General features: G+C 45.4%; 1 long non-coding RNA gene across 1 annotated transcript; it reads right to left on the bottom strand.

Moving 5' to 3' along the window:
- Positions 1–1036: 1036 nt before the first annotated feature.
- Positions 1037–1852, bottom strand: LOC125760073 (uncharacterized). The gene is made up of 2 exons (XR_007417734.1): positions 1660–1852; positions 1037–1255 (listed from the first exon to the last, which is right to left on the bottom strand). It is a non-coding gene; the product is annotated as an uncharacterized LOC125760073 (long non-coding RNA).
- Positions 1853–12609: the final 10757 nt, after the last annotated feature.

A 12609-nucleotide genomic window follows, 5' to 3' on the forward strand; every position in this document is an offset into this window, starting at 1 on the left:
CTTCGTTTTGCCTCTGGAAGAGGTTCGTGCCAGCTGGTTTACGTACGGAACGTAAGCATGTTCTTTTAAAGACGATAGTCTTTCTTGGGGAACTTAAACGCAGAAATTTTGGTCTGTCTTTCTGCCTGTCTGTCTTTCTGTTTGTCGGCACGTCCCTCGATTCAGCCAGGGGGAGGTTACTCCGTATACCTCCCATAGGACGTCTTAATTCATGACGTCAGCGCTGGCAGCGCCAAACGTCCCTTCAGTTACTATCCTGGCGGCTGGGATTCAGAAGCTCAAACTGCAGAATGGCGGCGCACACGGTATGCGTCGTCATGGCAACACCAGCCGCGCCTCGCACCTCCTCTCCTAGCTCTCTCGCAAGCGCCGTTTTTTATTCTTTTTGTTTTGTTTGCGTGCGCGTGCTGCGCAGCCTCCTCCCCCACTTTTTTTCATGAACCCGCTCGCCCGTCCGCTCGCGCGTGCTGCGCCGGCGTTTTTTTTTCTTTTTTGCATCCGCTTGCGCGTGCTGCGCCGCGCGTTCGTTGCGCGTTTGAATGTACGCAATTTGCAATCAAGCATTCTGAACACACTGCAGTCGTGCAGCATGTGCCAGAACGCAAAAGAATGAATTGCACTCACAACACAAAATATCTTTGGTCTCGTGTTATTGTCCTCGTTTCCGAAAATCAACATTTTCATCAAATGTGGTGCGACAGAGGTTCAGGAGATTAACAGAAGTGATGAACAGGAGATTCACATAGACGTGTTCATGACCACTAAACAACACAAAAGGTATCGGCAAAGTTAAGAACTTAAAGAACAGTGGAATAAAAAAACAGCATAACATTAGGGCACATAATAAAAAACAATTTTTATACTGACAAAAGTGCAGAAGAGCTTCTGATATATGCGCACGATATTGCACAAAATTATCATAACTAACAAAACTGAACATTCACTGCAATGCAAAAACAATGAAAGCAGTTGAATACCTAAAAATAGAATAATCATGTAAAGATCATTTTAAAGATGTGAAAACGAACTCCACATATACCACAACTAATATTGGCCGCACTTTATTGACTACATTTCCAAAAACGTTGATTTTCATAAAACTAGTGATGATAAACGCGAAGAAAATGAACAGATGGTATCGGAGGATTCATGGCATCTCTTCTTGAAATGCGCCGATTCTGCAATTCTTCAGCTTTTCTCTGGGCGCACCAATCAGCTGTTTGGCGTTCCGGAGTATTTTAAAAACGCTTCCGCCCTGAAGAAAAGGAACAAGTTCCAATCAGATGAAGAGCGCCGTCGACTCGTGCAAAAGTGAATTCGTTTGTTCGTCTCAGAGCAGCACAAGTTTTTATACATTTACCTACAGCCTTAGAAACGCGGTTATAGGCGATGGCGAGTAATTAACCGGAGATAAATGCAAAGCACACATTCAAGCACGCGGTTCTGTGAGAGTTGTAAGCCTGTAACTATATAGTTACGTCGCATGGGCTTCATGTCCGCTGCTTGTTCGTATAACGATTTAAACGCAGCATCGTGCCCTTTTCGAATCAGTCATTTTTGAAAAGAATAACTGTAGCCCCACTGCAGAGAACAGCTACTCGGTATGGACGTCAATTCAAACTGACACAATGAAAGCCGCAACTCAAAGGGCACGCTCACCTGTTGTTCTTTTGGGGGCCGGCACATATATTCCGGGACGTGTTCTGGAAGTATTCGAACAACAAAGCACTATGCACGAACATCCCGAGTCGTAAAACATCGCGTCGCACAAGCACACAGCGAGCGCGCACCGTCAAACGGACGAGCAACGACGGCTAACGCACGCCTTACCAACGCCAGACACGAAACTTTCCAACGGATTTCAAAGTAGGCGGCGCCAGCAAGGCGGCGGAAAGCGCGCCTCCCGGAGGAGAGGGAGTTGATCCCGCCAGAGAGGGGGTTGAGGAGAGTTGGGAGAAAAGAGACAGAACGCAGATTTTAACTCTGATCCCACTCCATAGATGGCGGGTCAATTTGCCATACCAGTCACGTGGGTTTCTTTCACTAGCCTGATTCAGCCACTCGGCCAAAGTTGAACCACTTGCCCAAGGGCCAGCCGTCTTGAACTGGTACGGCTCTTCATACTTGTGAACGTTGTCGATCAAAAAGTAAATATCATGCATATCTGAGGTGCAACATCACTAAGTAAGTATTAGGTGGCGTGTTCCTTTAATAGAAAATGCATACATACGTAATTTTAAGGACCCTAGTTTCTTAGGCTGCGCTGAAAATGCATAAGAATGGAAGCTTGAGCGAGTTGGTATGCGTTCATCTTTGTTGAAACAGCGCTCACTAGACGACGACGAAGTAAAAGAAGGCACAGGACAGGCGCTGCCTGTCCTGTGCCTTCTTTTACTTCGTCGTCGTCTAGTGAGCGCTGTTTCAACAAAGCTGAAAATGCGACTGCGCTGAAATTTGCCTTCCTCCGTGCCCTTCGCACGAGCTCATTGTTGTGTTTCGGTTTCGGTTCTGTATTGCACTGTACGAATGCCATGGGTTGGTGTTGAAAAACTAGTTTTGAGAAGGCCAAGAAGGTGAAGAAAATATTTAAAAAATGAAAAAGCAGCGTTGTGGGCGGCCTTCAGGCTGCCGGTTGTGGGCGCCGCTCTGGCGTTCCTGTTTTACCCAGGCGACATGTAAATAAAGGAGTGTGTGGAGAGTACTCGTTGAGTGCGGACGTTTCTCTGCTTCAGCGCTTCGCGCCAAACCGCGTTTTCGGGCTGGCTGGCGTCCCCGCCGGTCGCGTTGGTCACCGCCGGTGTTCGCCTGCTGCTGCGCCGGGACTACCAGCACGCAACACAGCACTCATGTTTCCCGACGTATTGCCAGATGGCGTCCATATCTCACACAGCGCCTCTTCTATCGTCTTTACACGACATTTGCAGCGAAGCACGCAGATACGCGGCCAATTTTTTTTGCGGAAGTAAACAATAGGCATATTGGAGAATATATTTTGTTCGTTGGCAGTTAGTAATGTCTTAGTGGTACAACGATGGCTGTGGACGGAGCTTGCATTGTTTCTTAGGCTGTAACCGACTTTGGATAGTTCAAACCTATGCAGGCTATGTGCATGGCTTACGTGTCTTCTGCTTGAACGATCAAAGCGTACTTTTATGTTTGGGTTGATAGCTAGCGTGTATAGCGCATAATACAATTTGACTGCGCTCTACCTTGTGACAGTGTTAATTTAGCAAATGTCTAGGTGATAAAAAAAACTGCAGATGCAGGAATGGTTGCGATAGGGACAGCTAATGTTTATTGCTCGACAACAAAATGGCTTAGCGGCTATATTGACGTTATAATTCAGTCTCTCATACATGTGTCATATGAAAAAATGTTTATTCAAACCATACTAGAAGACGGCTTGGCCTTGACAGGTGAGTGTCTTTCATAAGATACATTACACGCAAATGTAGAAAAGTGCCCTTATTATGTACGTTAAAGCAGGGATTCTAGAGACGGAAATTCGCCAGATTTTCGCCAGAAACGGGAATTCGCCAGATCAGCAGATTTTCCTGGTGTTCTGTGCATCGCGAGGGCTATTTCATGTAACAGTATCCCTTACACCATGGATGAGTGCTGACGCATCTGTTGCAAGGACTTGGGCACTTCTCAAGCCCGCAGGTCTGCAAAAAATAAATAAAATAAAATAATCAGGGCATTTATTGTTCATGTTGGGTTGTCTACAGTTTCCTATGAAGCGGCTGGAAACGTGCCACATTTGATGATTATCTTGCCTCTTGGTGCGTGTTACATAGTACAAGGTTTAATTTGCCAGTTCATGTATTGTGCACTTTCTATGCGTGATGAAACATCCAGGTGTTCATTAAACCAAGGTGCGTAACCCTCCTATTCCACGATAATCGCCACAGCGCGAAAGCAGGCAAAGTGTAAAGGCGGGCAAAAACGCCGCCGCTTGTATGCGCCGTTCCTTTGTATTCGTTTACTGTCGCCCTGGTGGACAATTTACAATGCTGAAAATTATTCCCTTGCTAACAGTACTAGCATCTCTAACAGCAGTAGCAATTACTTTCACGCAATATTCTGTCTAATTTATTAAAAAATGAAGATATGTAATAGTATCACGTTTGTCTTTTTGTAATTTATATGAAAGACGTGAACAAAAATGACGAAAGCAGCAAGCACCTACTCTAAGGGCTGCTTCGGAACTTAACGCCTAACAATGTTCTTTTTTTTAAATCGGTTTACAGGAAACACCTAAAATTCCTAACGTAGTGCCTAACTCCTTTCTGATTTTTTGGTGTTGTCCAGTGAATCAGTTCGCGAACAACGTTCAGTGAAATAAGCATCGTTAATGGTACATCGTAGATGAAAAGGTGCAATGGTGCATTAAGGCAAGTACTTCGCCACAGAAACCAGCGTAATTTGACCTGCTGGTTTTAGCTTTTTTTAAAGCGTTATAGAGGCCGTAACAATGCAAATTTTTAAAATAAGAACCATCAAAGTCGCCATGGTATCTGATTACTTGGATAGAGACTTACCTAAAACAAAGATAACAGTTTGCTTGCAACCGATGTCCGTACAGGAAATTAGAATTGGGAGCTATCATCGATGTGTCGTGTAATGTACTGGCCATTTCCGCCACAGTTGATTGGGGGGAGCTCGGCGTGCAGCACTTCCCCTGTTTCTGGTTCTCCTTCCGCAAAGTCATTTCGACGTTACAGAATTTTCACAGCTCTCGACACAAATCAGAGGGACAGAATGTGCTTCAGTGCAACGGACGCAGCCTCCAGAGATCCGCTGTGGGCTGCGCGAATCTCGGAGGCCGTGCATCCCCTTAGCCCTCGAATTAAGTTTAATGCGGCCACCCATCTAATGCACCTTTGAAGGCAGGTATGCATTTCCTGCATCATTCTGAATCATCTGGGACACGCTGATATGCAAGGACAGAATTGTCATGTTTATTTAGGTGTTATGGGACTAAATATAGGCGATTTCTCAGTTTCTGTGCTGGGAGTGTGCTGTGCCCGTTCTGTGCGTCGACGTGGTGAAGAGCGCGGTGACGTCACGACTTGCCGCTTTCTCGAGTAAATGAATGCGTTGTAAATGAATGAACACCAGCCACCAGAGACATTGTCGGCTGTTCCGCGCCCTCGCAGTCAGGCCGAGTGTGAGGACGAGGAGCGACGCCGGTGCTATGGCGTGCGGGCAGCATGAGCGCGGTTGAGAAGAGGCAGAATAAGAACAGCCGGCCCAGGAACGGGCGTTGTCTCTTGTTTTCTCTTTACATTGTTTATTTTAGACAATGGTTTTTCTTAAGAAAATCATACGGCAGTGAGGCCCCTGTCTTTTTCACTCTCGAACTCTACGTCGAGGCAGCCATACATTGCCGCAGCTGCAGCGATACTGCTGCTAATAATTAACAAATAATCACTAATTAACTTTTTTCATTTCTGACTTGTGGGCCGTTGTTTATATTATAAATTTTTATTTCGTACCCAATGTTTTGACGTCGAAACAGTTCCGCGTAGTTCGAGATATTCATCTTCGAATTTTAAGGCTGATATCGAAACTGACCTCACGCGTAGGGGAAATGAGAGGGGAAAGGGAAGGGGGTAAGAAAAGGGGAGAGGTGATGTGGAGAGGGAAAGGGGAGAGAGGGGAAGTGGAGAAGGTTTGCGCATGCGCAGTAAGGGTGGTCACGCCGCACACCACCACCGCCACCGGATTGAACTCCGCCATAAGATGCTTCACATCTAAAACCTACAATGTCCGTGCGGTTTATTCTTTGCGCTCAAGATTCGTAGTGCCAGGCGGTAACGTTAGTTTTAAATTATGCCGCACGTTAGGCAAATTTACATTTTCGGCACAGGACTGCGTATACGAACGCGATAAGACTTACTTCACCAACACACGAGTGGTCATTAATTCCTGGTTTAGGTCGAGAACTTGAACATGAGCCTGCTTGCACACTGAAAAAGATAGAAAATAAAAATAAACGCACAATAGTGAACCTAAATGAAGCACGCACGAACTAGCATAACATTTTCTAAATGAGGATTTCTCCTCACGTTTGACGTTTGTTGGTTTAGTTTGGAAAATATTTATTAATAAATGTCCGGAGGAGTGTGCCCTCACACACGGCTAGCCGCCGCTACGGCGGGACAGTCAGGCCGAGACCTACCACGGCTTGAGGTTTCTTTGCAATTTTTAATGCACTGGCATTTGAAAACCGTATCTTATTAAATAGCTCATGCCGGTCGGCGTGCCGACGACAGGATCGACATGACGAGAGCTAACCATGGAGGGCATTTGCACGACAGCACTTCAAAACTCCAACCTGGGTTTTATGTCTCCATTATATGCATTACACTTTTACGATGACGACCGACACTTTGTCCGCCGGTTCACATTTACAGATCGGGGCCGAAAAAGTTAAACTCGGCACGCTGTCCACAGCAGCCTTCAAATTGCTGTACATTTTATCACAAAAGCTAAGGTATACAGGCCATCTGCTAGTAAGCATAAGTTTTGTACAGCCCGGTTTCATAGCTTCGGAAGCAGTCCATGCTTGTATTGCGTGCGCAACAATTACTTCAAACTGTCATGTTGTAACCGATCACCAGATGATCACTAGCCTGCGGAATTTGACATTATAATGATATATATAATTGATGTTCCTAACAGCGTAATGCTATCTACGGTAATGCGATTTGTGGACGACTGTGTTTTGCTTGCAGTTACTAACACAACCAACAGCCAACATGTTCAGAATGATCTTAGCAACCTATTGGACTAGTACTTCAACTTGTTCTGGAAACGCTACCATTGTATAATCACGCTTGGGTACCATAAACCTGACAACTAGAATGCGCGCAAATGCCCTTTTCCTTGCCTAATCGTCTCATCACTCCAACTTCGACTCATGTAAGCAATTAAGGTATCCTAGCATCCCGACGCTTCACAGAAAATACATGCCGATAACTTAGCTACAGGACTTTTAAAAGCACAGAAGCGTATACTTGTGCAATATGTTTAGGTCCAAGCGCGCTTATTTCAAGCTGACGGCTCATAGACCTCCCATTTCTAGACCTAAGATGAATACTCATGCGTCTTATGAGATTCTAAGCAGCACAATCGTTGCACTCATTTTATGCTGTCGATCCACTCCCGCCACTCTTTATCATGACAATGAAAACTATCCTTGATGTACCAGACTTGTCGCTACACCACGAAGCGCTACGTTTTTTGCCTACTGAAAATCAGTGCTCAAACAATGTGCTCTTCATACTCTTCCTTGGTACATTTCTTCCCATGCTCACCAAAGACACAAAGTGGTTCTTGCATGTTCTTATATCAATGCCATTATCCACAACCGTCTTAAAAAAACGTTATAGGAACTAAGACCACCTTTTATACATGCTGCATTGGGAAAAATAAGCGATCGCCATTAAATGGATGAAGACGCCCTAGAGTGCCGACGGTGTTGTACTATGTGGCAGGATAAAGATGTTTGGCTCACAGAGCACCGAGTTCTATCATTCTTCGAGAGATAAGGTCTTGGGAAGGCTGCGCAGCTCCGAAAGCTGTATTGAGAAAGGCAGCATCATGCAATCTCAATCTGTAATGTATTGCTTAATGTCATGTGAGTCCGAAATAGTAAAATAATGTTCAAATGAAATAGAAAAGGTGGTGACACGAAGTAATAACACGCCTGAGCTACTAGCACTCATTTCTATTGAAACAGGGATGTTCTATGTGCTACTCAAGTTTCTTTTTCATAACTTTTGAAGGCGTCTTTTGTAACTTGACGCTATAAAATTCTACTGTAAACATTAGTATCATTAATTTTCCTCATCTTTCAAATTGCCGGAAAGGTGATGAAGTGCAGCTGCTGGAGCGATACTTACCTTGAGAAAAGATGACATCCACACAAGAAAATAATAATCAAGCAGATAGCCTGGCGCATCTTGAATGATAGGAACCGGGCTGGTTGAACTGAGGAAAAAACAGCAACTGGGTCGAGACATGAAAACGAAATTTAGGAGCCTTATTACGCTGATAGTTGCAGTATTAGCTGCTCTCTGAGATTTAAGAGAAATACAGTGCGCGACTTTCCGACGCGATCGATGTATGAAACATATCATTTCTTTAGCCTCTCATGAACACATTCCATTGGCAAGGAAGCATAAACAAATGCGTACTTTCCAGCTGAAGGGTAAATTGCGCATCCAACACAACAGAGACCATTTGAAAGTGCAATATGATATGCATAGCTAACAAAACGTTTAGCACATAACCAGGTTTCTCACAAAGGTTCTCAACCACAGTCAATTATGCAAAAAAGAAGAGTTCGGCCGGAATTAGGTTGTGCACGTATTTACAGGTGTCGTGTAGATTGAACGCTAACCGCAGTTTATTGCCATTTCAATATTATAAACACTTTCGTGCGTTTCTGCCGTCAGCGTCGGCGCCGCCTTGATGTTTCGCATAAAGCACCAAAAAGGTAACCTCGCGTCGAATTTACATAGGAGTGAAACCATGCGAACGCCGACGACGAAAGATTATCTGGCCGAGAAGAAGCGCTTCCGCCATCTTTCGTCGTGCGAAAGGGCCATGGGGCGGAGGGGTGCTGCATGGCTCCGCACTTCGCCCAGCCGGGCACAGTGGATTGTCTCTACAGGGATCAGCAGTCAGCTTACATGTTTCCCCGCGTTTCATTCCCCGCTGTGCTGACCTGATTAGACCCCTTACTGACATGCTTCAGGGTAAGAAGAAGAAGAGTACTCCCATTACATGGTCTGAGAATGCATCAAGCTCCTTTGAAGCAGTTAAGACAGAGCTCGCAGACGCCACCCTGCTTGTTCACCCAACACCAGACGCTCCACTCTGTCTCATGACCGACGCGTCGGATGTGGCAGTTGGAGCCGCCTTACAACAGTTCGTTGACGGATCGTGGCAGCCGTTGGCATTTTTCTCGCGCAAGCTCTCGCCCACAGAAAGCCGCTACAGCACTTTCGGACGTGTACTCGTTGCTGCCGATATGGGTGTGCGCCACTTCAGGCATTTCCTTGAAGCCTGATGTTTTTTCATCGCCACGGATCACAAGCCGTTGATGTTTGCCACCAAGTCTGCAAGCAGCAAGTTTTCGCCCCGTGAGAGTCGTCACCTCGCTTACATCGCGGAATTCACAACCGATCTCCGGCATGTGCAGGGATCTGCGTATGCTGCAGCCGATGTGCTTTCTCGCCTGACAGCTTCTGTATCTTGCGCCGCAGCGCCGGCACCTGTCGACTTCAGCGCCCTAGCGTCAGTGCAAGCACAAGACAAAGAATTCACGTCCGGGTCACCAATTTGTAGACGTCCGGGCCGTTGGTAGCGTGATGATATTGCGTATTCAAGTAAAAAAAGACAAAGGCACGTCTACAATAAGAACTCCTATATTTAAGCAAAAGCGTTGCGTGCGAACGAGGCAGCAGCGACGGGGCGACTGGTGCAGCTTCGGCTCGGCCGCTGTGTTTACACTTCTCTCAACGGACGTTCTGTGATGAAATCATAGACATCACGAAGATCTCTTCGCAAGCTGCAGCGGTCGTATTTCTTTAGTGCGGCGTTTTGTTGAGTTATGCCAGGCTGGATGCTAGAGGACTTAGCTGCTGGCCTGTCTGCTACGTCGCATAGTATAAAATTACGGAAGACCAAAATCCGGGCTTGTCGTTTTCCGCAGCTAACGACTTTGTCAAAGCCCTTAATTTCTGTCACATTTGTACATGCCACATCACCTCTTACTGTCCTCATGATCATATTCATTACCCTTTATCGCCCTTCGCCTATTACCCTGTGTACTGTAGCAGGCCAGAGCGCTCAAGCTTGGGCCGACCTCTCTGCCTTCTAATAAATTCGCTCTATCTCAGTCTTATACATACCGTCTAAAAGTGCTAACCACCACGAGCCAAAGGCGCAGTAAACTCACCTTTTCGACTGAAACTTTTTTTACTGTTCTTCGCACTTTGCGGCGCTTGCCGTAAAGCTGGAGGAAGCCGCAAGTGCTTTCCTGGTAGTCAGGCACTGTACAATAGCTCCCAAGGACGCGCCTTCTTACATGCACCTGAGTTACGCTACGTGTTCGCCGCCGAATATCACAGAGATGCTGACGTGTGACACCTTTACAGGGGCTCTAAAAAATGCTCTTGCAAGCTTGCCACCTGGGCTACGTTTCTTTGCGGCCTGGTCTGGAAATTGCGAATCTGTTAGTTCAAGAAGTCAATAATTAATTGTAAATAGGAATTCATTATAGTTATAACGATTTCTTTCATATGGGCATTGCATCTTTCGACATGGAGATTTCACGACGCTAATGGAGCGGCTTTTTGCGTGGCTGCGCTCGGCTCTAGTGAAGCCACACGTGCGCTATAGTGACGTCAGCGCAGCGCGCATCTACATAAGATAAATTACAGGACACCTGAGGGCCCCTTATAATATAGCTAATATGGCACGATGGGATAAAGGCTAAACAGTCACGTCAGAATCCGACCAGCTGTTTGGTTCGTCGTGCCAACTTTCGTGCTTGTCGAGACTCCTATAGCGCATGATGTGAGAGTTGGTTAGTTGGTATTCCATATTAAAATGTTCGGTGCCAAAACGTACACAGCAGACAAATAAGCGGCAAGGTCGTTTCATCGCTCTCTTGCATAGAGAGATGTCCACACGTCCTTGTCGATTTTTTGTTCACTGTTCTATGTCTTGGCGCGGAATCTTTTAAACTCCTCTGGCGTTGCATTTTTCATCGGTCTACCACACATTGCACAAGATCCTCTACCAGCGTCTTCAACAGAGCGCCTTTTCCGCTTTACTCCGTAACCGTCACTTCAGTCCGAGCCACGCGAACGCAGCTTTACAGTCAAGCCTTGTTTGGCTAGGCAAAACCAAAATTCTTCCGTCTTTTGAGCTCATTAACTCCTAGCGCGTGTATGCCGCAGAAATTCGGCAAGCCTCACTGCTCAATGCTGGTCCACTAAAAATGAGAAAGCCGCCCACGTGGCAAAACGTATGTTTTCGCCACTGACTTATTCCCGCGCCAGTATCGGCACAAGACAGCAGCCCAATATACATGACAGATTTTGTTCCTGACATACAGCTCCCTGGTGGAACGTATCATGCGTCAATGTACTAGAAGAGCTTGCCATTACCCCAACTGATAAACATTGATTCTATTCGACTTATAAATGTATTTAGTATTAAGGGTATTAATATGTTGACACACCTTAACGCTCCATTGTTCTGCCCTAAGTTTCGTTTGATGCATTGCCCGCCTTCTTGATTTATTATTTTCCGTAATCTGCAACATTCGATTGTTTATCATTTTGCCTCTTGTGCTTCTCTTGTCTGCAGGCAACCGCTGCAAGGGCTCGTTTGTGCAGATCACTCTTATTCTTAATGCCTTGAGCTTCGTCTGATATTGTCTAACGTATGTCAACTTGTATTCCGTTAGAGAATTTTCAATCAATCTTACTTATAATCGGTTTGGTTTTTTCTGGTCATTTTATATGTTGCATTGCTTTTGTGCTTCTAGAACGAAGAATTGAAGTAGGGTGTAAATCGGCAACACGAACTGGAAGAAGCGCCAGCCCAAGCAGCAACAACGTCCTGTACGGCGCCCTCCTGCAAAGCTCCGCCGGGTGCAATTATAAACTAAGAATATATATATATATATATATATATATATATATATATATATATATATATATATATATATATATATATATATATATTCTAAACACTACAGATAGCACCCCCTACACTTTCCTTGGCGTTATTGTCTGTTAGTTCTCATTAATACTGTGTCTAAGAAAAACGAGCGCTTAAGTATCACTTCCTTTCCTTCATTCATAGCGAGGGTCTCGTTCTGGCAGACTTAATGCCTTGAGGTAGTATGCGAGGGATTATTGGTCAGCTGCCAGCTCGTAAAAAAAAAACGATCACGTGCTACGTGATGCCAACAGGCAGAAAAAGAGTGTTCCACACTCGCCGCCATGGCTGCGACTGGCGCTGACTAACACTCCTAGGTTTAAAGGCACATGTATACCCCATAAAGTGGACGGGAGGATGATCGCCACCGTAGCTCATTGGTAGAGCATCGGACGCGTTATTGGAAGGTCGCAGGTTCGGTCGCTGCCGGCCGGCGGCAAGTTATCTTTTCGTCCACTTTACTTTCTTCACATTTATATCCTAAACACTACAGATAACACCCTCTATACTTTCCTTGGCGTTATTGTCTGTTAGTTCTGATTATATATATATAAGTATATATATATTAGAGAGCAAGATAGAGCGAGAGGAGATCAGTGTTTTTAATTAGGGCTCCGTGTTTTCGGTTTTATCCGAAAAAATCCGACAAACATTCGCCGGTAAAATTTTTGACTATTCGGATTTATCCGATCAACTCCTATTTCAAGGACCGATATGACCTGGTTCCGTTCTTTATCGAAAGGGGAAGTTCTAAGCACTCATTGATACATCTTCTGGATTGACCGATTCTGAAAGTTTACCGCGCGTAGCTGTATTAGGCGACGTAGCTGTATTGTGCTCGAACTCAAAGCAGAAGCTTCA

The sequence above is a fragment of the Rhipicephalus sanguineus genome, chromosome 10 (assembly GCF_013339695.2).
Source record: "Rhipicephalus sanguineus isolate Rsan-2018 chromosome 10, BIME_Rsan_1.4, whole genome shotgun sequence".
NCBI classification, from domain to species: domain Eukaryota; kingdom Metazoa; phylum Arthropoda; class Arachnida; order Ixodida; family Ixodidae; genus Rhipicephalus; species Rhipicephalus sanguineus.